Genomic DNA, 23474 nt, shown 5'->3' on the forward strand with positions numbered 1-23474 from the left:
ATTCTAATAGGATCTCAATGTGGTTTTCATTTCCGTTTTCCTGATGACTGAGATCATGAGCATGTTTTCATGTGCTTATTGACCATTTGTGTATCTTCTTTCTTTTTAAGATTTTTTTTTAAAAGATTTTATTTATTTATTTGACAGACAGAGATCACAAGTAGGCAAAGAAGCAGGCAGAGGGAGAGGAGGAAGCAGGCTCCCTGCAGAGCAGAGCCCCACGCGGGGCTCGATTCCAGGACCCCAGGATCACAACCCGAGCCGAAGGCAGAGACTTGAATCCGTTGAGCCCCCAGGCGCCCCTAATATTTTTTTTTTAAAAAGGTTTTATTTATTTATTTGACAAAGAGCAGGAGAGAGAACAAACAGGGGGAGCAGCAGAGGAAGAGGGAGAAGCAGGCTCCCCACTGAGCAGGGAGCCCCATATGGGGCTCCATCCCAGGACCCCGGGATCATGACCTGAGCTGAAGGCAGATGCTTAACTGACTGAACCATCCAGGCACCCTTTTTAAAAAGATTTTATTTATTTATTTGATAGAGAGAGAGCACGCACAACTAGGCAGAGTGGCAGGCAGAGGGAGAGGGAAAAGCGAGCTCTCGGCTGAGCAGAGAACTGGACGTGGGACTTAATCACAGGACCCTGGGATCATGACCTGAGCCAAAGGCAGACACTTAACCCACTGAGCCACCGAGGTGCTCCCATTTGTCTAACTTCTTTGGAGAAATGTCTGTTAAGTTCTTTGCTCATTTTTAAATCAGGTTGAGTTTTATGTTTTTGTTTTTTGTGCTTTTTTGCCATTGAGTTGTAGAAGTTCTCTATATATTCTGGTATTTATCTCTTGTCAGATATATGATTTGTAAGTATTTTCTCCCATCCCATCATTTCACTACGTTGATAGTGTCCTTTGATACACAGAAGTTTTTAATTTTGATGAAGCTGTTTGTCTATTTTTTCTTTTGTTGTCTATACTTTTGGTATCATCTCCAAGAAATCATCAAATCCAATATCATGAGGCTTTTGTTCAATCTGTTTATAGTTTTAGATTTTATGTTTAAGTCTTTCATCCATCTTAGATAATTTTTGTATACGATGTAAAGTAGCTATCCAGTTCTCCCGGCACCATTTGTTGAAAAGACTAGCCTTTCCTCATTGAATATTTTTGGCCCCCTATTGAAAATAATTCAGCCATACATGTGAGGGTTGACTTCTAGGCTCTCTATTCTATTATGTCGGTCTAAATGTCTGCTTGTATACCAGTAGTACAATGTTCTGATTACTTTGTTTTGTTGTAAGCTTTGAAATCAGAAAGTTTGTGTCCTCCTGCTTTGCTCTTCTTTTTCAAGATTGTTTTTGGCTATTTGGGGTTTCTTGAGATTCAGTATGAATTTCTGTATGGATTTCTCTATTTCTGAAAAAAGCATCCTTGGCATTTTGGTAGAAATTGCATTGACTCTATAGATCGCTTTGTGTAATATTGACATCTTAATGTTGAGCTTCCCTCTCTATGAACACAGGATGTCTTTCCTTTTATTTGTATCTTCTTTCATTTCTTTCAGCAACATTTTACAATTTTCTGTGTATCAGTCTTTTGCCTCCTTGGTTGTATTTATTCCCAAGTATTCTTCTTTGATGCATCTTTCCACTTTTTGAGGATCTTGATATATTGAAAAATGAAGAAATACAAAACAAGGTACCAGACTGGTGGTCACCTTAAACTGTATGGTCCTCTCAGTGTTTCTCAGGGGCAACATACGTAGACAGTGATAGAATTATATAGTGTCAAGGGCCTAATTTCGAGTCCCTTCATCAGTGTGAGGTCCCCCGTCCACTCACCCCCACCATGATGGGAGGAAAGTGGCTGGGCAGGTCCTCTTACTGGGCTAAGAGTGAGAATAGCATAATAGTCCCCCAGGTGGGCCCTGCTGAGGGATCCCACAAAGGCCTGAAGTCACCATAAGCCAAATCAAAGCATCTGTCCAGCATGTGATGCTGAGAGCACTGAGACCCCTTCGAAGCTTCCCCGAGGTCATGCGGACTTTCTACCTGGAACAGAAACAGTCCCCCAGAAATGCAGATGAAACAGAACAGCCAGCTTGCCCACCCCCACAGCCTTAACCAACCCCAAGGAGATTTTGCTGGCCCACATCAGTTTCAGTTTGAGGAGTTGTGTGAGGACAAAAGGTGAGGGAGCACAGAGTTAGAGGGCCAGTCCCTGCTCAGGCATTTCCTCACCCCCTGGAAGTCTTTGAAATAGCAGGCCTCTTCTCTTTGGTCATTCAACTGTTTTCCGGCTTTCTTGACCTCAGAGTCTCCTGGTGAAACTCTGTTCTTTCTCAGGCAGTGATTTATTTTGCTTCTTGGTCATTTTTGGCCTGTGGGGATGCACATGCAACACACACACACACACACACACACACACACACACACACGTCACTCCACATGTCTGCAGAACTCCTAGGCTTCAGGATCTGGAGACATGGTCCCTGTCTCCTCTCTCCTCTCCTGAAGCCTGTTGTTGTCTTACCCCCAGCCGGAAGCCCCTCTGTCACAGGGCCAGTCTCCTGGCCACTTGTTCTACTCCAGCTGCTGTTCCTGCAGGCTCCAGCCAACTCCAATTTCCATAGCAACTGAAATTCATTTTCCATCCCTGCAGTTCCACTTTGGAAAGGAAACCCGTAATAGTCCTTTAAAAGAAAAAAAAAAAAAAAATTGAGCTACATCTGGCATCGTCAACTTGGACTATTCAGAATTCCTTGCTCCCCCCTCCAACTCTCTGGTCCCCTAAAGACCCTCCCTTACTTCCCGCCATCAGCCTCCACCCCTCTGACTCCCCGGGGCTCCTGACTCAAAAGCAAGTCCAAGGAGAAGTCTGTGTGGGCTCTTTCTCTCTGGAAATTAATGCAAGATGACTTTGTGCCTTGGCAACCCAAGAAGGGGAGGTTAGAGGCTGTATTCTACTGCATCAGGTGATTCTGACCCACTTCACCACGGATGCCTGTTTGCTGCCCTCCTGGGCTGGAAGGGCTCCAAGAGTGCCTGAACATGTCGCGTCTGTCTGTAAAGATGAGGTTCCTACTCACTGACTCTCAGGCAGTCGTCTCCAGGTTGTTTGAGCAAGATTTGATGCTCGTACTCCCAGAATATAGGTGAGGTTCAGTGGGGTGGAGTCCGGAGTCCCGTGACTAAGAAAGAATTCTTGAAACGTCTTTGGTGCCAACTGGTGGCTTATTAAAGCACAGGGACAGGACCCATGGGCAGAAAGAGCTGCTTCCCCGGGGGTTGTGAGGGGTGACGGGTTATAGACTATGGGGTTAGGGGAGGTAAGGAAAAAGGGAGTTGTCAAGGTTGTTTTTCCCTCAAGCGAGGTATTAATATAAGAGGGGGGATTCCTGGAAGAATGTCACACACGTTCCACCCAGGAGTGGGGGTGTGGGTTCTTCTGCTTGTGCTTTGTCCTCAGCTAGCCTTCTGTTCCCTCGTCAGCTTGGCTGGCATGACACGTACAGGAGCCTACGAGTATGATGTGAAGGGGTCTCTCCCCTCTCCTACCCCCAGAAAGACTTCCCTTATTGACTGCCTCTGTTTCTGATGCCTAAAATTCCACCACTGGCCACACGTGCCATTGGGCTCACACTCTGTTTCCTATTAAAAACGCCAAGTGCCTGTCAAGTTGTGGTCCGCTTGGATACTCCCACGCCTAGTGCTGTACCTTGCCGGTAGTAAGTGCTCAGTAAATGTTCCTTAGATTGAATTCATGTTTTAGCATAGAATGCTTCAACAGACAACTTTTCTAATCTGACATCTGGCCCCAAGCACTTCTGGGCACATTACGGCAAGAAGGGAATTATTTATTTTTTTAATTGACCACTCCCCCCTCCCCTGCCCTCCCCCACGGTCCGTATGGATTGGATAACTGAGAGTCACAGGCAAAGTGCGGTTACCAGTTTCCAGAAGAGCGGTTTGTTCTGACGGCTGCTGAGGAAACAGTGTGTGCCTGGAAAATGAGGAGTGTCATTAAACACCTCCAAGGGGGAGACGCTGTTTGTCTAAATACGGGTCTTTATCTCTAAAACATGCCCCCCCCACCACCCCACTCCCGCTGCCCATGTGTGCTGGGCTTTTCCAGTCGCTGGCGATGTGTTTTGGAACACAGCGTGGGGGAAGAGCCCCCATGGGCCGTTCAGCTCCGGCTATGAAAAATACAAGCTGCGTTTGACGGAATGACAAAAAGAAATCTGTGGAACCAGGAAGCGTAGTAAATACCGTGACTCTCTGCAAATGTGCACAGCCCAAACAGATTTTTCCAGTCTGGAAAAATGAAGAGATTTGTCTGTGTGAAACCCGCCAGCTCTCGGCCCCTCCTCCCTTTTCCCTGCTCCACCCCCACCTCCTGGCAAGGCCGCCCACCCTGCCCCAGACATTCAGTCATCCGCTTTCATCCTTTGTGACTTGCTTTGCCCCAGGAAATAACACTGCCCAGGCTCTGGGGAGATACCCCAGCCTCTCCCAAGCATCTCTGAGAGTCGCCTGTCTGGCTGGGTGTTGCCGGTCATTTCTGACCTTGGCCGGATGCGGCTCAGGGCTGAACCGTCCAGGAGGCAGTGGGTCTGGTGTCTCCACTTGCTGGGCTTTATCCTACCTGTCCCAAGTCCCCCACCACACCCCCCCTTTCCTTTTGAAAGAACCTTTTTTTTTTTTTTTAAGATTTTTTTTATTTGACCGGGAGATCACAAGCGGGCGGGGGGGGGGGGGGGGGGGGGGGGGGGAGCAGGCTCCCCACTGAGCAGAGAGCCCGATGTAGGGCTCGATTCCAGGACCCTCAGATCATGATCTGAGCTGAAGGCAGAGGCTTAACCCACTGAGCCACCCAGACACCCCGAACCTTTATCCCGTCCCTTCTTCCGTGAGCCAGTGTTTAGAGAGAGCACTTGCAAAAGGTGAGGGTTTAAAAGCCCTCTCTTGAGGCTAGTCAGAGGGTGGAGGTAGAATAGGAAAATTTTCAGTGACTCAAAGACAACCACAACCAGGACAACCATTGGTGGGGATGGCTTCTGTATGGGAGGGACTTGCAGAGAAAATCTGAGCTGCACCTAGCCTAGGAGATAGACTTGCATAGCAACTGTGCTGTGTTATTTGATGGTGTGTTTGCAGGTGGGGGTGGGGCGGGAAGAGGGGTGCTGACAAAGACTATGGGGCTGTAAACACCCACCCTCCGGAGTGCTGCCCTGAGACCATATATCCAGCCTGCAGTTCAGTCTGTTGAAAAGGGCACTGGGAATCAGAGCAATGGGCTTGAACCCTGGCTTCTCTCATTAGGGAGTAGCTGTTAGTCACCTCTCCATCCGCAGCACCTAGGACAAGCCTGCCGACAGCAGGCGCTCTGTTGCTGTTTGTGGAGTCGGTGAGTGAATGAATGAGCCAGTAACCTTGGATCCTTTTCCATTGTGAGCTTCAGTTTCCTTCTCTCTGAAAAATAATATGAAAAATCTGACACTTACTCTGCCTAGCCTGCCAGGGGAGAGTGAGAGGGGGTGGAGAGGGAATGAGAGTGAGATTGTTGGGGTGGGGGAAGGAGAGAGCGAGAGAGCAGACGGATGAGCATTTTTTATCCTCTGTAAATTGGAATTTCGGAGTCAGTTTGGTTTCTGGTTCCATGGCTCACCTTTAGTGTTTATGTCCTTTATCAGGAGGAAGGGCTGTACTCCACAGTGTCCCTCAAACACTTCTCCATCCTATCATCTGAGTACCTTAAGGACAGGAGGATATTTTGGGTGCTTTTAACAAAGCAGTTTAGGGGCGTCTGGGTGGCTCAGTGGGTTAGGCCGCTGCCTTCGGCTCCGGTCATGATCTCAGGGTCCTGGGATCGAGTCCCACATTGGGCTCTCTGCTCAGCAGGGAGCCTGCTTCCTCCTCTCTCTCTCTCTTTCTCTCTCTCTGCCTGCCTCTCTGCCTACTTGTAATCTCTGTCTGTCAAATAAAATAAATAAAATATTTAAAACAAAACAAAAAAAAAAAAAAACAACAACAACAACAAAAAAAAAACAAAGCAGTTTAAATCTGACAACAATGCCTTTTAACATCCTCAGCCTCGACAGGGCCATCGCCACATCAGTCCTGTACTTGGTCCCAGAACTCCCGTGAGACCCTCCCGAGGAATGGCCTGAGCTCAAACAGGTGATTTTCATGAAGAACTGGCGGGGGGGTGGGGGGTGCTGGGAATCTGCCCCCAGATCTTCGCCCGTGCTGGCTCCTCTGCCTGCAACACCCGCCTTCCCTTTCCCAACTGGTCCAATACCTACTTGACTTCCAGATCTCCACTTAGACCTCATTTCTTCCAGAATACATTCCCCCATTCCTCCCCCTCTGTCCTTCAAGCTGAGCCTCCACCTACCTGCCCTCTCTGGGTTCACCTCCCCTGTCCAGCTGCTCGCCAACTGAGGTACGGTCACCCATTCACCTGTCTGCCTCGCTCTTAAATGAAATGGTGGGCACCCTGAGGACGAAGACTGGGTCTTTCTTGTTCACTGTTGTAAGCTCACTGCCGGACCCCAGGACGGTGCCCTGTACATGTATACTGATGAAACGAATAGCCACAGTGTGTTGGGGGAGAGGGGAGACCGAGACCAGAATCAGGCAGGTTCTCCTAGAAGGGTACTCCCCAAAGCCTAGAAACACTTCTGCTACCAAAATGGCTTGCATGCAAACTAAGCGTGTGAATCCGTCCACACCCAGAGATGTGTGCACACACTCCGTTGCCAGCAGTCACTGGCGCAGAGCACCCCGCCTTGCTCTGAATGGTCTCTCCGCCATCCCCTCTGACCCATCTTCTTCACTCCCCATGCATAGGAAAATGCACGAATCAGACTCTAAGTGGCTAAGTGGCAGAGTAAAGGTAGCCAGGGAAAGAGATTTGATTATCATACCTTGGCCTATAATCTTTCCTCATCTCTCTCTCTGTCTCAGCATCACAGATTACATCTCACTGGAAGGCAATTCTACTTATTTCTCTTCTATACAATTCAAGAAGACACTCAACTTAAAAAAAAAAATAAAATAAAAATAAAAAGCTCAGCAAACTGTTTCCCCCGGCTCTTTGGAGCCCTGCCAAATAAATATATCTTTAGGCAAAGAGTTTTCAGCTCCGTGCCTTGGTTTCCCTCTTCTCTCTCCCATGGAGACGAGGAACAGAAGCTATCCTTCGAGCACAATATGTTTCCTGGGGGTGGGGCGGGGAGAGCTCCTTAAGTACCCAGAGTCCCCAGTCACGATTTTGTCACGGGCACGCGAAAGGACGGTGTTGTTTGGTTCTTCAGTGGGCAGGTGAATTTTAAGTTGTTTGGAAAGTTGACTCAGATTTGGTCAGATGTGGAAGCCGTGGCCTGCCCTACCGAAAGAGAGCGTTCAGGAACTGGCCGTGGAGAGGAGAATTTCTGAAGCTGGTGGGAGGGTTGCTGGGAAGGACCCAGCTGGCCGCAGATGCAGCGTGATAAAATGACAGAAGTCTGAAAGTGTTTCGTGAGCCCCGGGAACAGCAAGCAGCCCTACCTCCTCAGCATGCTGGCCAAGGCCCTTGGCCATGTGGCTTCATCTGACCTCCTCTGGCCTCCTCCCAGCGCGGCCTGCCACGTGGCAGGTGTAGAGGACCTGCTTCCTAGGTCAGGGCGGCAAGCGGGGTCTTAAGGTGAACTCAGACCCTTAGAGAGGTTTTATGTGGCCACTACCATCAGCCTTTGCGATATCTGTCACTTAAACCTGTTGTCAAGTTAGGAGACTTCATGTCAAGTCCTGGTCTCCACTTCCTTGGAAAAACAGAAGATCTGGCAACACGGAGCTCACCTTCTTGAACAACTGTAACCAGGCGGAGGTGGGAAGCTGCAGCTCCTTCCAGAGAGGACTTGCTGGCCTCAGTCCCCACTGCCACCAGCCATTGGTCCCCTCTGGGCAGAAAACAGGGTCAGCCACCTTTTATCACCTTGCCCCACGGGCCATCATTGTTACCTGCTGTGCAGCCAAAGGCACTGGCCTGTGACCTCTGCCTGGGTGAGGACCTCCTGTCCCCTAGGCCCCTGCTGATGCACAGACCCAGCCATCCTCCCTGGCCCCGGGGTGGTGCTGATGTGTACAGTTGCAGTGCTGAGGGTTGAGCTTTTTCTGCCTTTAAGGGGTAAGGTGCCATTATTGTGAGAAAGTGCAAGGCCACGGGCTACGGAGCAGGCCAGGACCGGTTCCTCCCTTCCCAGATAACACACTCCCACTTCCGCAGCAACCTTCTGGGAATCGTGCCCGCTCGTGACTTTTCCTTTTTTCTATTCTATTAGTGACTTTCAAAAAGGACATTTCAGCCAGCTAAAGGGAGCAGATGGCACTGTATCAGGCCTCCTGCAGGCTGACTTTGGGGTGGGGGTGGGGGAATGGGGGCTTTCCTGTGATTAGTTCTTGTACCTGGTAAGCTTTGATCTCTCAGGCTGTGGAGGTGGCTTCTCCTAAGGAAGGAATCAGGCCATGCTTAACCTTGATCACCGCAATCACTGTTCTCCTTGTCCTTCTTTTATAAACAAGGAAATTGGAACAGAGCTAAGAGAGGCTTTTTCATACACTTTAGGAAAGAATGAGCAATGGAAAAAGGAAATTGAGAGCTTTGGGGAGTTTATAGGAGAGAAGCATTGGAGTTTGAAATAGAAGCTGGGAATCCATATGTTGGGAGGAAAGAGAAGAAAAGAACAGCCACACGCACACAGAGCTTCAAGGGGAAGTGCGGAAATCGTTATGGGAAAGGGGGCAGGGAAGCCCACGTGGGTCTCCCTTTATCAGCCCCAGATGTTCAGGCAACGGCCCCCAGGATGCCCATGAAAGGGTCCAGAGCCTATGGTGCTAGACTGAGTGTTTTCTTAACTGCCAAGGAGCACGTGACTTCGGTGGCAGGGAGCTTTCCTCTGTGTCCCCCATGACTCCCCGAGGCCCTGCGAGGTCTGCACCACGCCAGGCAGATACAGACAGGGCTACCTCTAGATTTGGAAGTGGGCAGCCACAGTTCACCTTGCACGGATCCCTGCCTGTCTGCCCCCATCAAGCCTAGGGCTGGCCCAACCTGCCTCCGTTGACCTGTGCCCCAGAGTGACCTAGGTCCGGCTGGCAAATTCCACCTGCATAAATGACTTAGCCTCTCCAGCCTCAGTTTTACCATCTTTAAAATGGGAGGGGGGGTGCCTGGGTGGCTCAGTGGGTTAAAGCCTCTGCCTGCAGCTCGGGTCATGATCCCAGGGTCCTGGGATCAAGCCCCGCATTGGGCTCTCTGCTTGGCAGGAAGCCTGCTTCCTCCTTTCTTTCTCTCTCTCTCTGCCTACTGTCAAATAAATAAATATTTTTAAAAATAAATACATAAAATGGGAGGGGAGAACGAACCATCATTAGTGAGGTGCATAGCAAGATACATGTAAAGGGCTCTGGGAAGAATAAAGCCCAAAACATGGGGTTTTTTGGTTTTGGTTTTTCTTTGTTTTTTTTGTTTTTGTTGTTGTTGTTGTTTTTCTTTTTCTTTTTCTTTTTTTTTTTTTTGGTTGTTCATTACACTTTTAAAAAAAAATCACTATGGAAAATTTCAAACATCTGGGCAAGTAGACAGAATACAGAATAAAGCCCCATACACCCGTAACCTAGCTTCCATAATGATAAGTTCATGGCCGATCTTAGTTCATCTCTATCCTCCACGTTACCCAGCCCTCTGTTATGTTGAAGCAAATATGGGAGGTATCTGGGAGATATTTTATTATTTTATCTCATTACCAAACATGTAATGGCCGACTTGCTCCCCCAACCGGTTGAAACTTACCCTCCCCCGAGATGTCCCTTTTTGTACCTTTTCCCCTCTTCCAGAGGGCCACATCTGCCCTCCCCGCCGGGCACCAAATTCATCTCAATGTCATTCTTCCTGCAAGAATCATGACTGATAGCAGCTCAGGTTGTAAGGCCCCAGGAGGCCTGGGGTGTCTTTGCATTTTACCAGACTCCAGTGTTTTCTTAAGAGATAGCGGAGCTCTAGAAGGGGGACGTTGAAGCATCAGTTCCCTGGAAGGAGAGGCAGGTATTGGGCCATTTTGAGCCCTCCCAGCCTTTGACATCAAGCTTAAGCCCTATAGGAACTGGCTAAACACCTGGTCTTATTGGTGCCTTTCTTCCAGGGAAGGGGCACCTGGGGTGGAGAACACCGGTGAATTATGTCCTCCCTTTGGCCTCTGGCTGCAGGAGAGGGGGCTCTCCTCTCCCAGCAGAAGCCCTAATGCTGACTGAAGCTTGCGATGCAGCTAGGAGACTCACTTCTTCTCAAAGCCTGGTGGAGGGGATAGAATGCCTGCTCCAGAGACCAAATTCAAGACGAAATGAGCTAATGCTGTATCTACTAGGATTCTCTTGGTCACAAGGGATGGAAAATCCAACCCAAGATGCCTTTGGAGGAAAAAAAAAAGGGGGGGGGATTGGGGGCTTACCTTGAATCAAAAAGTCCGGGGGTGGTACCAGGGATCGGCACCCACCTTCTAACACATGTTGGGGTGGGGTTCTGGTTTCCCCACACCACAAAGGAAGTCTCTGGGACATCGGCTAGGCATCCTCCAGTGCAACTCCATTCTGACACTGTCTACATGGAGGTAGTGTCCAATCCCACAGTTAGTTAAGCGCTGTCTTACAAGACTGCGCACCCCCCCAACTCCAGAGGCCAGTCCCTAGTTCATGCTGTCAGCTGTGCCTCTGATGGATGAGCTCTGAACTGGAGGTCCCCACAACTCCTTCCTTGGGTTTGACCAATTTGTTAGAGCAGCTCTCAAAACGCAGAGAAACTGTTTACTTAGTAGATTATAGGTTTTGTTATAAAAGGATGTAACTCAGGAACAGCCAGATAGAAGTGACCCATAGAGCAAGATGTAGGGGAAAGTGCAGAGCTTTCATGCTGTTTCCCAGCACACCAGATTTCCACGTGTTCACCCTTCTGGAGGCTTTCCAAACTCAGTCCTTTTGGGTTTTTATGAAGGCTTCATTACATAGGCACAATTGATTAAATCGTTGTCCATTGGTGATTGAGTCAACCATCACCCCCAGACCCCCCTCAACGTCCCTGGAGGTCAGGGGGTAGGGACTGAAAGTTCATACCCTCTAATGGTCTGATCAGCTCCTCTGGCAACTAACCCCTTTTCTTAGGTGCTTTCCAAAAATATCTCATTAACATAACAAAAGATACGTTGCCCCGCCCCCCATCTCAGGAAATTCTGCAGGTTTTTAGGAGTTGTTATCCAGACACTATGGTGATGAAATACCAAATCTCTACTTACTATTATGAACCACAGCATTACAGGTGGACATGACTGGTATTTGGGGTTCAACTGTTAAAATCAGGTCTGGGTTTCACTCTACCTCTTGGCTCCAGATTTATTTCAACTTTCATTTGGGGTTAATGTGATAACAAGGCAGCAGCAGCATCGGTTTTTGCCCCTGGATCCTTTGAGGGTCTCCATAGAGAACTTTTTCTTTTTTTTTTAAAGACTTATTTATTTGACAGACAGCAAGAGAGGGAACACAAGCAGGGTGAATGGAAGAGGGAGAAGCAGGCTTCCTGCCAAGCAGGGAGCCTGATGGGGGCTCGATCCCAGCACCCTGGGATCATGGCCTGAGCTGAAGGCAGATGGAGCCACCCAGGTGCTCTGAGAATCTCTTTTCCAAAAGTCCTAACAAAAGTCTCAAGGACCCTGATTGGGACACATGACCATCCCTGAAAGCAATCCCTGTGTCCAGCAGAGTGAGAGGGGCTCACTTGCTCAGGCCCTGTGATTAGACCTACTGGGACTGAGAGGGTGGCAGGAGGCGTGGTCCCTTGGAGGGCATGGTTACCAAAATGGGGCTTGGATCAGTACCGGTGATGAACAGAAGATGCTCAGTCTTCATGCTTAGCAAGTCTCTGAGTACATTATGGAAGCTCATCAAATGTTAATTCCCTTCTAGCTCATGGAGACTTTTTTCTTCCTTTTCAAATAAGTTGTACATATTTGATCTCATAACAGTCCCTGAGACAGACAGGAGTGCAAGGAGTATCTTCCCATATTAAAGATGAGGAAATCAAAGCACAGAGCAGGTAAAATCTTTGCCCATGGGGGTGCTGGGTGGCTCAGTTGGCACGTCATGATGGGGGAGGGAGGTCCAGAGATTTAGCCCTGAGTCAGGCTCCCTGCTCAGCGGGAGCCTGCCTTCCCTCTGCCCTACCCCCAAGTGTCCTCCCTCTTGCTCTGCTCTCTTTCTTTCAAATAAACTGTTTAAAAATTTAAAAATTAAAAAAAAGTGGGCACCTGGGTGGCTCAGTGGGTTGGAGCCTCTGCCTTCGGCTCAGGTCATGATCCCAGTGTCCTGGGATCAAGCCCCGCATCGGGCTCTCTGCTCGGCGGGGAGCCTGCTTCCTCCTCTCTGCCTGCCTCTCTGCCTACTTGTAATCTCTGTCTGTCAAATAAATAAATAAAAATCTTTAAAAAAAAATTTTTAAAAAAGACTTTGCCCACAGTCAGAAAGCAATGTAGTATGGACCTGCCCTGGAGTCCCACGGAGACATAAAGGGCTTGGAATTGCTGGGCAGATCCACTGGAACTGGAAACTGGGATCTATGAGCCTTATCATATAAACATGGACTTTATTGATATCAGCTGCCTGGGTTTGTCCCCAGGTTAGTCAGATAGACTGGTAGCAGGCTGGGGGGTCAAGTACCCGTTGATATGCCCTCCCAGGTGGCAAGGGAAGATGTACATAGGCTGAGACGCTCCTCCCCAGGGAAACCCTCTCGTGACTGACTTCCTTTTACCCCAGGGAACTGTGTACAAGACTTGGTTTTCCTTGTCCCGGAAAACACACACACACAGACACACACACACACACGCACAAACACCAGTCCAGAAAGAAGTGTGGAGTGGGAGAGGCCGTACTAGTCGCAGGGCTGACTCCTAAGGGAAATTGGTCCTGGAGCCAAGAGTGTCCTTTGCCAAGACATAGAGGGACAGCAGAAGCCCCTGGTCAGATGGGAGTGGTTTAGCCAGAGTTCTCAGGATCCTCCCGAGTGTCTTTGGGATCTCTGAAGAGCTGTCCAAATAAACAGCTCCCCTCCTCTGCATCCAGGTTTTGAACACATTGAATAAGAAAGAAGACAAAGGAGTGGCAAAGAGCCAGAGTGCCCCCTTCCTTGTCACTAAAGCTAGCATGGAGGACGTGGCTCAGTGGGAGGACAAAATTGACTTCCTAAGGGAGCCTAGAAGGAACTGGGCCAGAGCAGATCATCATAGATGGCCTTCCCGGGTATTCCAATCAGACAGATTGTTCCATCGCTGTGGGTAGTGAGAGTAAAGACGAAAAAATGAGTTTTAGGGAAAATCCCTCCTCATGGAAACCAGAAGCTAAGAAGACATGTGACCTTGGCGAGTTATTCCTCTCTTGGCATTCTTCTCTTCTTGGGTCAAATGGGCATGATCACAGTATGTGCCTCACAAGGAGGCACTGGGAGTTCGAAGGGTTAACTACGTAGGACAGCCCCCTCCGGGTTCATGGCGGGTGGCCCTGCTGCTTTTTTTCTCCAGCACGAAGCCCAGGGCCCCTGGGTCCTGCTGTGCCTGCGTATCTCTCTCTCTCTCTCTCTCTCTCTCTCTCGCTCGCTGTAAAAATTCATGCAGATGTCGGTGTGCAGGGGCTTTTTGGTTCCTGGCCTCTTCCCAGGCTGTGTTCTCCCCTTTGGTCGGGGGTGGGGGGGCCGTGAAGGGGGCGGCAGGGAGATGGCAGAGACATCCTCTTCACCGTGGTGAGCGCGGCTGCCACCTCCCCATGCCCTGTTCCAGCAGGTCCTGGCTCCAAGTTCAAAGCCAAGGTGGCTTTGTTGAGTAATTCAGTGACACTGCCTGCCCACCCGCCATCGGAGGGTAAGTCTCACTCCCACACACCCATCTGCTAAGCATCTGCTGCCCTGTGTTTTGTGGTGTGGAGGCTGGGAACAGGCACGCCGCCCCAGCTGACCGCGTGGAGGCTGGGCTTCCTTCCTCCCCCTGCTGCCCTTGGGCTCGGTCGGTCTCGGTCTGCCTCTCTCTCTCTCTCTCTCTCTCTCTCTCACACACACACACACACATACACACACACAGCCCCACTCAATGAGGTTTCAGATCCGCTCCCAGGCTGGTTGGCGCTGACTGCATCTGGATTCACACCAACCTTTTCCTCCTGGGGGTTCAGAGTGTTCTTGGAAGGAAGCCTGGGAAGGGAAAGGCCTTCCCCAGCATTCCCCCTGCCGTGGCTGGCTGACAGCAGAGTCGGGAGCTGCCAAGAGCTGTGGAGTCAGACAGACCTGAGTTCAAATCCCTGGGTGACCTTGGGCAAGCTGCTTTCTGCTTCAGTTTCCTCATCCATAAAAAATGTGATAGTAACAGGATCTATCTCACGGGATTGGGGCCAGGATTCATCGAGATGCTAACTGTGTAGCACTCGCCCCAGGTCTGGCCGGAGGGAAGGGCTTGAGGGGGGGGGGGGGTCGCCCTTGACCATCAGCGGGGGATCCCCTGGCTTCCCGGCTCGGGGAGGAAGGTGTTCCTGGAGTGGGAGAGAGGGCTATCTCCTTGGATCCACCCCACCTCCCACATTAGACCCTTCCCACAGTTACGCCCCAGGGGACCAAACAGATTTGCTCTAATGCAGAATGTCTCATTTGTCCGGTCACTCCCACGCCTGGTGTGGTGCCTGGAACTTAAAAAGCACTAAATGTTTGCAGTAAACAAGTGCAAGGAACAGGGCAAGAGACTGTCTGGCAGGCGGCCTCGGTTCCAGCACTGGTTTCTGAACTCCAGGCTGTTCTTTCTGCCCCTTTGGCCTCCCCCCCCCCACCCCGCCTCCCCTCCCTCCTGCTGACCTTCCTCTTCAGACCTTGCTTTCTTTTTTTCTCGGAAGGAAATAGCTTCCTTCTTTCCTTTCCTTGTAATATCCAGGCTGTGAGAGCATCCCTTGAGAGCCCTTCACCCAGCCGAGAGCCGCGATTCCTCTTTCAAATGGAGTCTGTCCCCTGACTCATTCATTAAAATGCATAGGGCATGTGACCAAACTGCATAATGAGTCTCTCCCGAGGAGGAAGGCTCAGAGGCAAGCGGCAGGGAGATGCTGCCAACTGCAAAGCAACGCCACCCACCCCCCCTGCTGTGGGTCAGGCTCATTGGCCCGTCGTGCCCTGGGAAGGCTGGGGGCTGCCGTTCATCCCCAGTAAATCAGCCAAGTCCTGGAGAGCTCCAGCCTGGCAGTCTTGGAAGCTGTGTTGCTTTGGAGAGTCCAACCCTTGTGACCTTTGCTCAACCTTCCCCCACTCCTGCTGCTTGAGTCTTTATTTAAATATATCTCTTAACGATCCAAGGAACGTGAGTATATTTTTATCACAAAACATTCAAACATAAAAGCAAGCCCCTTTAATAACTCCCCCATACCACACCCCCTCTCCCAGATGACCTTCTGGTCATCCAGAGCACTTCGCCTTCCAGGGTTTTGGCTGCCCCTTGAAGGCGATCTGGGGGAGCCCAGACACCCTTTTGCCCTCCTGAGGTCCCAAGCCAGTTCTCTACAAAGCTGTCAACGTGCATCTTGGACACCTTCTCAGCCCCCTTCCTGGCAAGTCCCTTGTCTGTCATGCAACCTCCAGGTACCCCACCAAATCCCATCCATGCAAGAGAGCCCTACCATATGCAGTAAGGAAGCCAGACCAGATGATTCCTAGATGAGAAATTCAGGTCTAGGGGCTCCTGGGTGGCTCAGTCAGTTAAGCATCGTCTACCTTTGCCCCAGGGTCCTGGGATCGAGCACCAGACCAGGCTCCATGCTCAACCAGGAGCCTGCTGCTCCCTCTCCCTCTGCTGCTCCCCCTGCTTGCACTCTCCTGCTCTCTGTCAAATAAATAAAATGTTTTAAAAAAAAAAGTAATTCAGATTTAACTGCTTTCCAGAGACATCTGCACTTGACTGTCAGAGTCCTGAAGAGTGCAAATGGTATCAAAATGCAGTGATCTTCATGGTGGCCTCTCTCGGGCACTAAGGGCCTCCTGAGCTCTACTTTTTGGGTGGTGAGGCTCTCTGAACCCACTAATTCATTTCACTTGAGTAATGACCTATCCCACAAACTTCCCTGAATCACAATAACCCACATGCAGAGTGGGAATCAACTCTCATGCTGCCCTCATGGGGATATGAAGTTTCAGTGGAATTAGCTCCATAAAGCCATCCATCAGCCTTTCACCTGGCACATGATCAGAGAATGCAAGTAATGTTAGTAATTGTCATGGTCATCATGATTTTTATTCTGGTCTGTAATACTCCATTCATTCAAGGAGTATTTGTATGGAGGACCTTCTGTGTGCCAGGCACTGTTTTAGATCCGGGGAGGAAAGCAGTGAATGAGTCAGACACACTTCCTGCCCTCAGTGGGCTCATATTCTAGCACAAATGTATTGTACCCTTGTGTTTGGTAAGGACTTCATCTCCTATTATGTCCCATGGTCCTCACTCATGTCTTCAAGCCATGCAAAGGCAATATGAGTGTCCCTATTGTGCAAATAGAAAGCCACGGTTCAGAGTAATGGGACAGGTAGAAAGTGGCCAGCTACGTACGACCTGATCTCCAGGTTCTGACTCCAGTTTCTGTGCTCTCTCCCAGTGGGCACTGATGGTTATTCTGGGCTGCAGGAGGAGGAGGGCATGTAAGCAGTTCCCAGAGCTCAGGAAGCCTGACCCTACCAGCAGGAGCACAGAAAAGAGGAGGGGCTACCCTTTGTGTGCCTTTGAGAATCTCAGTTAGTTCTGTCCATGAACTGAATCAACTGGGCCTAACCAAATATTCCTCTGCCTGGTGCCAGTTTCAGAGGCCTGGAGGAGGTTTGTTCAGTGAAGAAGCACTTGCTGGGGTGGCTGGGTGGCTCAGTCGCTTAAGCATCCTGCTCCTGGTTTCCACTCAGGTTATGATCTCGGGGCTGTGGGATTGAGCCCGCGTCGGGCTGTGTGGGGACCCGCTTGAGAGTCTCTCTCTCTCCTTCTGCCCCTCCCCCCACTCTCTCTCTCTCTCTAAATGGATGAATAAACAAATAAAATCTGAAGAAAAAAAAAAAAAAGGAAAGGAAAAGCACTTGCTCCAGGCTGTATTCTGTGGGGCCTGGCCATAACAGCAGCAGCTCAGAGGTCTGAGAGCACTTCCCCATGGGGTTCTCACCAGGCAGGAGAGGATGGCCAGGACTGTGGGCTCAGTGAGCAAATTGCATCTTCTTGGGGTTAGCACCTGGAACCCCTGGTTGTAACATACCCAGCATCCCCCCACGCCCACCCTGGTCGGGCTGTCTGAGAACATCACGTATAGGAACGGGAAGTCTGTCTTGGGGAAAGTGGTAGGGGTAAGCCTGGGAAAGATCCCAGGGAGAGGGCAGCGAGGGCCAGCCCTTGTGTGGAGAGACCCATGACCTCAGTAGGGCTCAGCCAGGGCCTTTCCTGGACCCCATCCCAGTGACAGCTCATGCCTACCCTCTGATCATGGGGTCTAGTACTGAACCCGCACAGCAACATGTGACTAAGGAAGGGGTCCCCACCTCCAAGGCCACCGCTGCCTAATCCTCATGGAAATACTTCTTGAGAGTCCTTTACCTGCACTCTCTCTTGACCTGCCCACACCCTCCAAAGGTATCTCTGTATCTATCCCAAGAGTAAATTTGTTTTTTTTTTTTTAAGATTTTATTTATTTATTTGACAGAAATCACAAGTAAGCAGAGAGGCAGGCAGAGAGAGGAGGAAGCAGGCTCCCTGGTGAGCAGAGAGCCTGATGCGGGGCTCGATCCCAGGACCCTGGGATCATGACCTGAGCCGAAGGCAGAGGCTTTAACCCACTGAGCCACCCAGGCGCCCCTGTTTTTTTTTTTTTTTTTAAAGATTTTATTTATTTATTTGACAGAGAGAGAGAGCACAGGCAAGCAGGGAAAGTGGCAGGCAGAGGGAGATGCAGCCCAGCCCCACCCACCAGCAGGGAGCCTGATGTGGGCGAGGCTTGATCCCAAGAGGTTGGGATCATGCATGACCTGAGCCTAAGGCAGATACTTAATGGACTGAGCCACCCCGACCCCCCTGTTTTCTTTCTTATTGAATCTAAGCACACAGGATTATTCATGATCTTTGATAAATGACATTCTTTCATCTTAAGTTATTACTTATCTTGAACAAGGTTATTTATTACTTATCTGTTTACTTATTTGATTATAATAAGGTAAAGACCTGTGTACCCACCACCAAATTCTTTGTGTGTTCCTGACTTTTCCATCACTTTGCTTCCCTCACCCTATCTTGAATCTTTTTTTTTTGAAAGATTTATTTATTGATTTATTTATTGAGAGAGAGAGCAGGGGGAGGGGTAGAGGGACAGGGAGAGGGAGAATCCCAAGCAGATCCTGTGCTGAGCGTGGAGCCGGACGCAGGTCTCCATCCCAGGTCTCCATCCCAGGACCCTGAGATCAAAACCTGAGCCAAAACCGAGAGTCAGATGCTTAACTACTGAGCCACCCAGGTGCCTACCTGCCCTCCGTCCTGAATCTTGAGTTTACCATTCCTTTGCTTTTCTAATAAATCATCTTCTTTATTATAGTTTTCTAAAAGACTATAATAAAAATCTAAATAATAGATTTAGATTTCATATTTTTACCTTACTTAAGAGAACGTTCTGCTGTAGGTAATCTTCCAGAAGACCATAATATTTTTTTCTCATTATATTGCTAAAATTCATCCATACTGTATCGTAGAGCTATGGTCCATTTGTCTTATATAATATAATATAATACCTATTATAATCATCTCTATTACATTCCATATGTATTTATTTATTCTGTTACTGGACATGTGAGTTGTTACCAGCTTTCCGCTACTTTGAACGTTCTTGCACATGTCTCCTGGAAAACCATGTGAATGTAGCAATTTACAATCCCAACACCAACAAATATATGAAGATCCTATTGATCCATATCCTCTCCAACACTTGGCATGATCAGACTTTGTAACTGTTTCCAACCAAAATGTTATTAAGTGGTATCTCACTGTGGTCTGTTTATTTTTACTGGCTATCCAAGTATGGTTTAGAATGATCAGGGCTGAGGTGGGGATTAAACCACAAGGGAGCTTTCAGGATTTCTTTTCTTTCTTTTAAGATTTATTTATTTATTTATTTGACAGATCACAAGTAGGCAGAGAGGCAGGTGGGGGTGGGGGAAAAGCAGGCTCCCTGCTGAGCAGAGAGCCCGATGTGGGGCTCGATCCCAGGACCCTGAGATCACGACCCGAGCCGAAGGCAGAGGCTTATCCCCACTGAGCCACCCCGGCGCCCCAACTTTGAGGATTTCTTAAAGCACAGTATGCTTGCAAAGCCTCTCCTGATTAGGATCATGTCATTGTCTTGGTCACCTCTGGGTCCCCAGTAGCCTACACAGGGCCTGGCACCTCATCATTATCATTGTTATCACCATCAAAACAACAACAAAAATAAGAGATAACATTTACCGAGTACCAGGGCTCGTGGGTGGCTCAGTGGGTTAAAGCCTCTGCCTTCTGCTCAGGTCATGATCCCAGGGTCTTGGGATCGAGCCCCGAATAGGGCTCTCTGCTCAGCAGGAAGCCTGCTTCCTCCTCTCTCTGCCTACTTGTGATCTATCTCTGTCAAATAAATAAATAAAATCTTTTTTTAAAAATTTACTGAGTGCCTACTAAGTGCCAGGTGTTATGCTAAGAAACACCTTTCTTTACTTTCATTAGCTCAATTTTATTGTTCCAGAAACCCTACAAGGTAGATTCTTTATTACTCCCCTATGAAAGACAAGAGACTGATATTAAGTATCTTTCCCAGAATCACACAAGTAGTATAGGATGGAGCCAGGATCCGAACCTTGGTATCTGACACCCAAGCCCTTACCTATTCTATCAGAGGTGTCAGATCAGTTCTTCTTGAACGGTGCTTTTACCTTTCCATAACCAGAGGCAGGGTCAGCTGCTGTAGCCTGTTTTCTCTCCTATCAAGTATATTTAAAATGTACACACACTTTGCCTATAAACAAAGCTTAAGTATTTTTATAATTTTACTCTAGTCAAATATAACTCATTGAATTTATGATTGGCTAAAATTCTTGGCAGTCATTCCACACAGGCAGAGAACTCTCACTGTTCTCAAATGTCATGAAATGTCCTCCTTTACCGACAAGTCCCCCAAAATCGTTGTTCTATTGTTTTTCTTGTCAGTCGCACTTGTTATCTCTAACAGACCTTATCATTTACTAAATATTGTATCGTACTATTGATGTGCAGGGCAGGAGAATTTGTCCACTTAGTTCTGTCTGTATCTTTAATGGGTTTAGTACTTATGTATCCCTAGTGCCTTAGGTTGAGCCTGGCACAAAGCAGCAGCTCAGCAAATGTTTGTTGAGTGAATGGAATCAGGGTGTGCTTCTGCGAATGAATGAATGAGTGAGCGAATGAGTGAGTGAATGAATGAATGAGTGAATGAATGAATGAGTGAATGAATGAATGATTTGTGTGTGAATGAGTGAATGAGTGAACAAACCCATGCTATTTTGTCATTTTATTTTTCATTTTGGAGCCAATTATTTTTTCAGTTTTCGGGTTTCAAACTTTTCTCTGAGCCTGGGAGGCCTGAGATTTCATGCCCAAACACCTGCAGGATAAAACATTCCTAAAGGTGCAAAACAATGTTTCATTGCCTTCTCCTTTATCTCTTAAAACACCAACATCCACCACGAGCCGCCTGCCTCAAATGAGGCTGTTTGGCAACGAGGCAGGAGGCTCATCAAAACAAAACAAAACGAGAAATTCCTGGCAGCTTGACTGTAGAGATTTTTCCAGCCGTGTACATGGGCGTCCAGGTCCAGCGCACCTCATTACGGGCGCACGGAGTGTCTGACAGATGTGCGACAGGCTCGAACCCCTGGCTCTTACTCCTCTTTCCAGACTGGGGTGCGGCAGATAAGGGCATGGCTCAGGAGCCATCCCTCCTCGTCCAGCGTCTGTGGCTCAGTTCCCAGAGCCGAGCCAAGCGGGTAATTATAGCTTCCCTCTGCGGCGTGCGGGGCAGGAGGCTGATTTAGGAAAGGAAGCCTGCTTTCTGTCTCCAGTCTGGCTCTGACTCACGGAACCAGGGAGTCCCAGAAGCGCTACCCGCAGAGGGCGGTGAGCAGCTGGGGGGTGGGAGGTGAGGGTGGCCAGGCAAGCCAAGCTGAAAGCCCCGAGAAGGAGGAAACTCCCCGCTTGGCCTGGAAGAACCTGCAGCTGGAGCCGGAGGAAGTGAGGTTCAGAGCAGCTGCTGTTCCAGCAAAGGCACGGCCAGGGCTGCCCCCGTGCAAGGGGGCCCCCGGCCATGTGGGGACGTCAAATAAAATGGGCTAGTGATTCTCATATTCAGAATTAATTGGGGGGGGGTGGGGGAAACCCCGAATCGCCACTGGAAGGAAGGCTGCCTTTGTATGAGATGCCGGTGGCTTTGGTTACTTTGACGGGGGGTGGGTGGGGGGGCGGGGCGGGGCGGGGTTGGGTTGATGGAGTCTGGAGTGATGAGTTCTCTGCTCATTTGCTTTCCCTCTTTGGCAAGAGAGGCGTCTAATTAGGTCTTTACAAGCTACAGAGGCAGACTGACCTGGGAGTGGCGTCAGCTACAGGGAGGGTAACAGGCCACTCCGGGAGGGATTTCGATGCCACCCTAGGTGGGTCACCGGAGGTCATTTGCCCCTCCTCCTGTCTCCAGCAGCTTCTCCTTCCTCCCCTGACAGGCAGCCAGACCTGACAGCCAGCCAGCCAGAGACAACTTGACCTCCTCCTGCAGGCCCTGCGGGCCAGGAGATTCCGGTTCCCATCCCTCCCCCTTCCCGCTGAGTCACCCCCCTCCCAGTCAGGTGATCCTCCCCTGGGCCCTTCAGAGAGCACCTTGACCTATATTGCAAACTCTCCATTACAGCAGATTCTCATTGTCCTGAGAGAGGGCCTGCCAGGCCAGTGGGCACAGAGCCCGAGTGTCGCTGGGGGCAGCCCCAGGCTGCAGACAAGGCACCCGGGCGGGGTCGTCCCACTCCAAGAACCAGAACAGCACCAGACAGGCCTGAAAATGGAAAGTCGGGCGGGCGGCTGGAGGCTGTGTGTGCAGGGCAGAGGCAAGAAGGGGTGGCGAGACTTAGCTGGGAAAGCTGACAGCCACTGGGAGACACGCTTCTTCCCCTCCTGCGCTGGGCTCCATGGCTCCGGGCCAGGCCCTGACTGAGCAGACTGCTGGGGACCAGAGGTGGGGGACAGACATAGTCTCCCTCCAGGGCTGAGTGACGTCACTGCCCACAAGGAAGGGGAGAGGTGGGAAACAGTGCAAATGGTAGCATGAACTTTGATGACTCATCCAGATCACCCCCTTTGAGAAAATGTTCCTCCCAACAGGGAACACTTTCTTGTCCCCAGATTATCCACAAAATGGCCTCTACTGACTTTGTCTATGGGTTCTTTGTGCCGTGGTTGCCTGGGCAGTCTTTGTGTCCTCTGAGTGTGGGGGTAACAGCGGGGGGGGGGGGGGAGCTGTAGGAAAGCATTAAAAGGGAACTGTTCAGAATCAAACGTTAAGCCTCATCCTTGGGCATCAAGCCTGTACAAAGCGGTATTAAGTGAAAATTGCAGTTCCTGTCGAATTAGAAAGGGCACTGAACTTGGAGTCATTCTTCAAAGCCTGACTTTACCAGCGAGTAGCTCTGTGACCTCGGCAAGTCACTCTAAGCCTCAGTCCCCAATCTGTCTTTGGGTGTATAAATAAAACCACTTTAGATCAGGTGCCATGTGTAAAAATATTATATCAATTATACAGAATGATGCGTAGCTATGTGACATTCTCTAGGTTGTTAAGTTCCTCCCCACTCCCCATCTGAGAGGATGGTTTTACTTGTTGGATGTCCCAGGCGTAGAAGAGCCTGCCCCTGTTTACAAACATAGATAGAAAACCATAGCCCCAGATCGAGTGGGGTCTACCAAGTCTAACAGCCCATGTAGTGTGTTTGCCCATCACCCACAGATTACTTGTACATCGTTTTCTTCTTTTAGATCAAGAAAAGCTATGCATGTATCATGACTTGGATAAAAACCTGCAGAGCGGAGCCAAGTCCTGTTTTTAAATCAGAATGTAAACGTATGAAGTTGCTGCCTGGTGCACAGCAGAGACTAGTCGTCGGAGTTGGGGCTCGTGAGCTGGATAGAAGGACAAAGGGTCGAAGAGGGATGGAGTGGAGGGAGAAACGAAGGAAGTTCAGTGACTATAGGAGTCGAGCTGGAATTACCAGGAAGCTCATTATGCTCCAACTTCAGGACGTTTCACTTACATGTATCCCTTCCAAGTCCTGGCCTCTCATTTTGAATTCATGTATTCCTTTCCTAAGGAGAGC

General features: G+C 49.5%; 1 protein-coding gene and 1 long non-coding RNA gene across 7 annotated transcripts in view; one reads left to right on the forward strand and one right to left on the reverse strand.

The window, feature by feature from the left end:
* CHD9 (chromodomain helicase DNA binding protein 9) overlaps window positions 1–23474 on the forward strand; it is a 222708-nt gene that overhangs the window by 12403 nt on the left and 186831 nt on the right. The gene's annotated exons all lie outside the window — the stretch shown is intronic.
* LOC132004805 (uncharacterized) lies at window positions 503–15055 on the reverse strand. Its single transcript, XR_009400651.1, has 3 exons — window positions 14913–15055; window positions 3943–3995; window positions 503–2685 (listed from the first exon to the last, which is right to left on the reverse strand). It is a non-coding gene; the product is annotated as an uncharacterized LOC132004805 (long non-coding RNA).

This window comes from Mustela nigripes, chromosome 17 (assembly GCF_022355385.1).
Source record: "Mustela nigripes isolate SB6536 chromosome 17, MUSNIG.SB6536, whole genome shotgun sequence".
NCBI lineage: Eukaryota > Metazoa > Chordata > Mammalia > Carnivora > Mustelidae > Mustela > Mustela nigripes.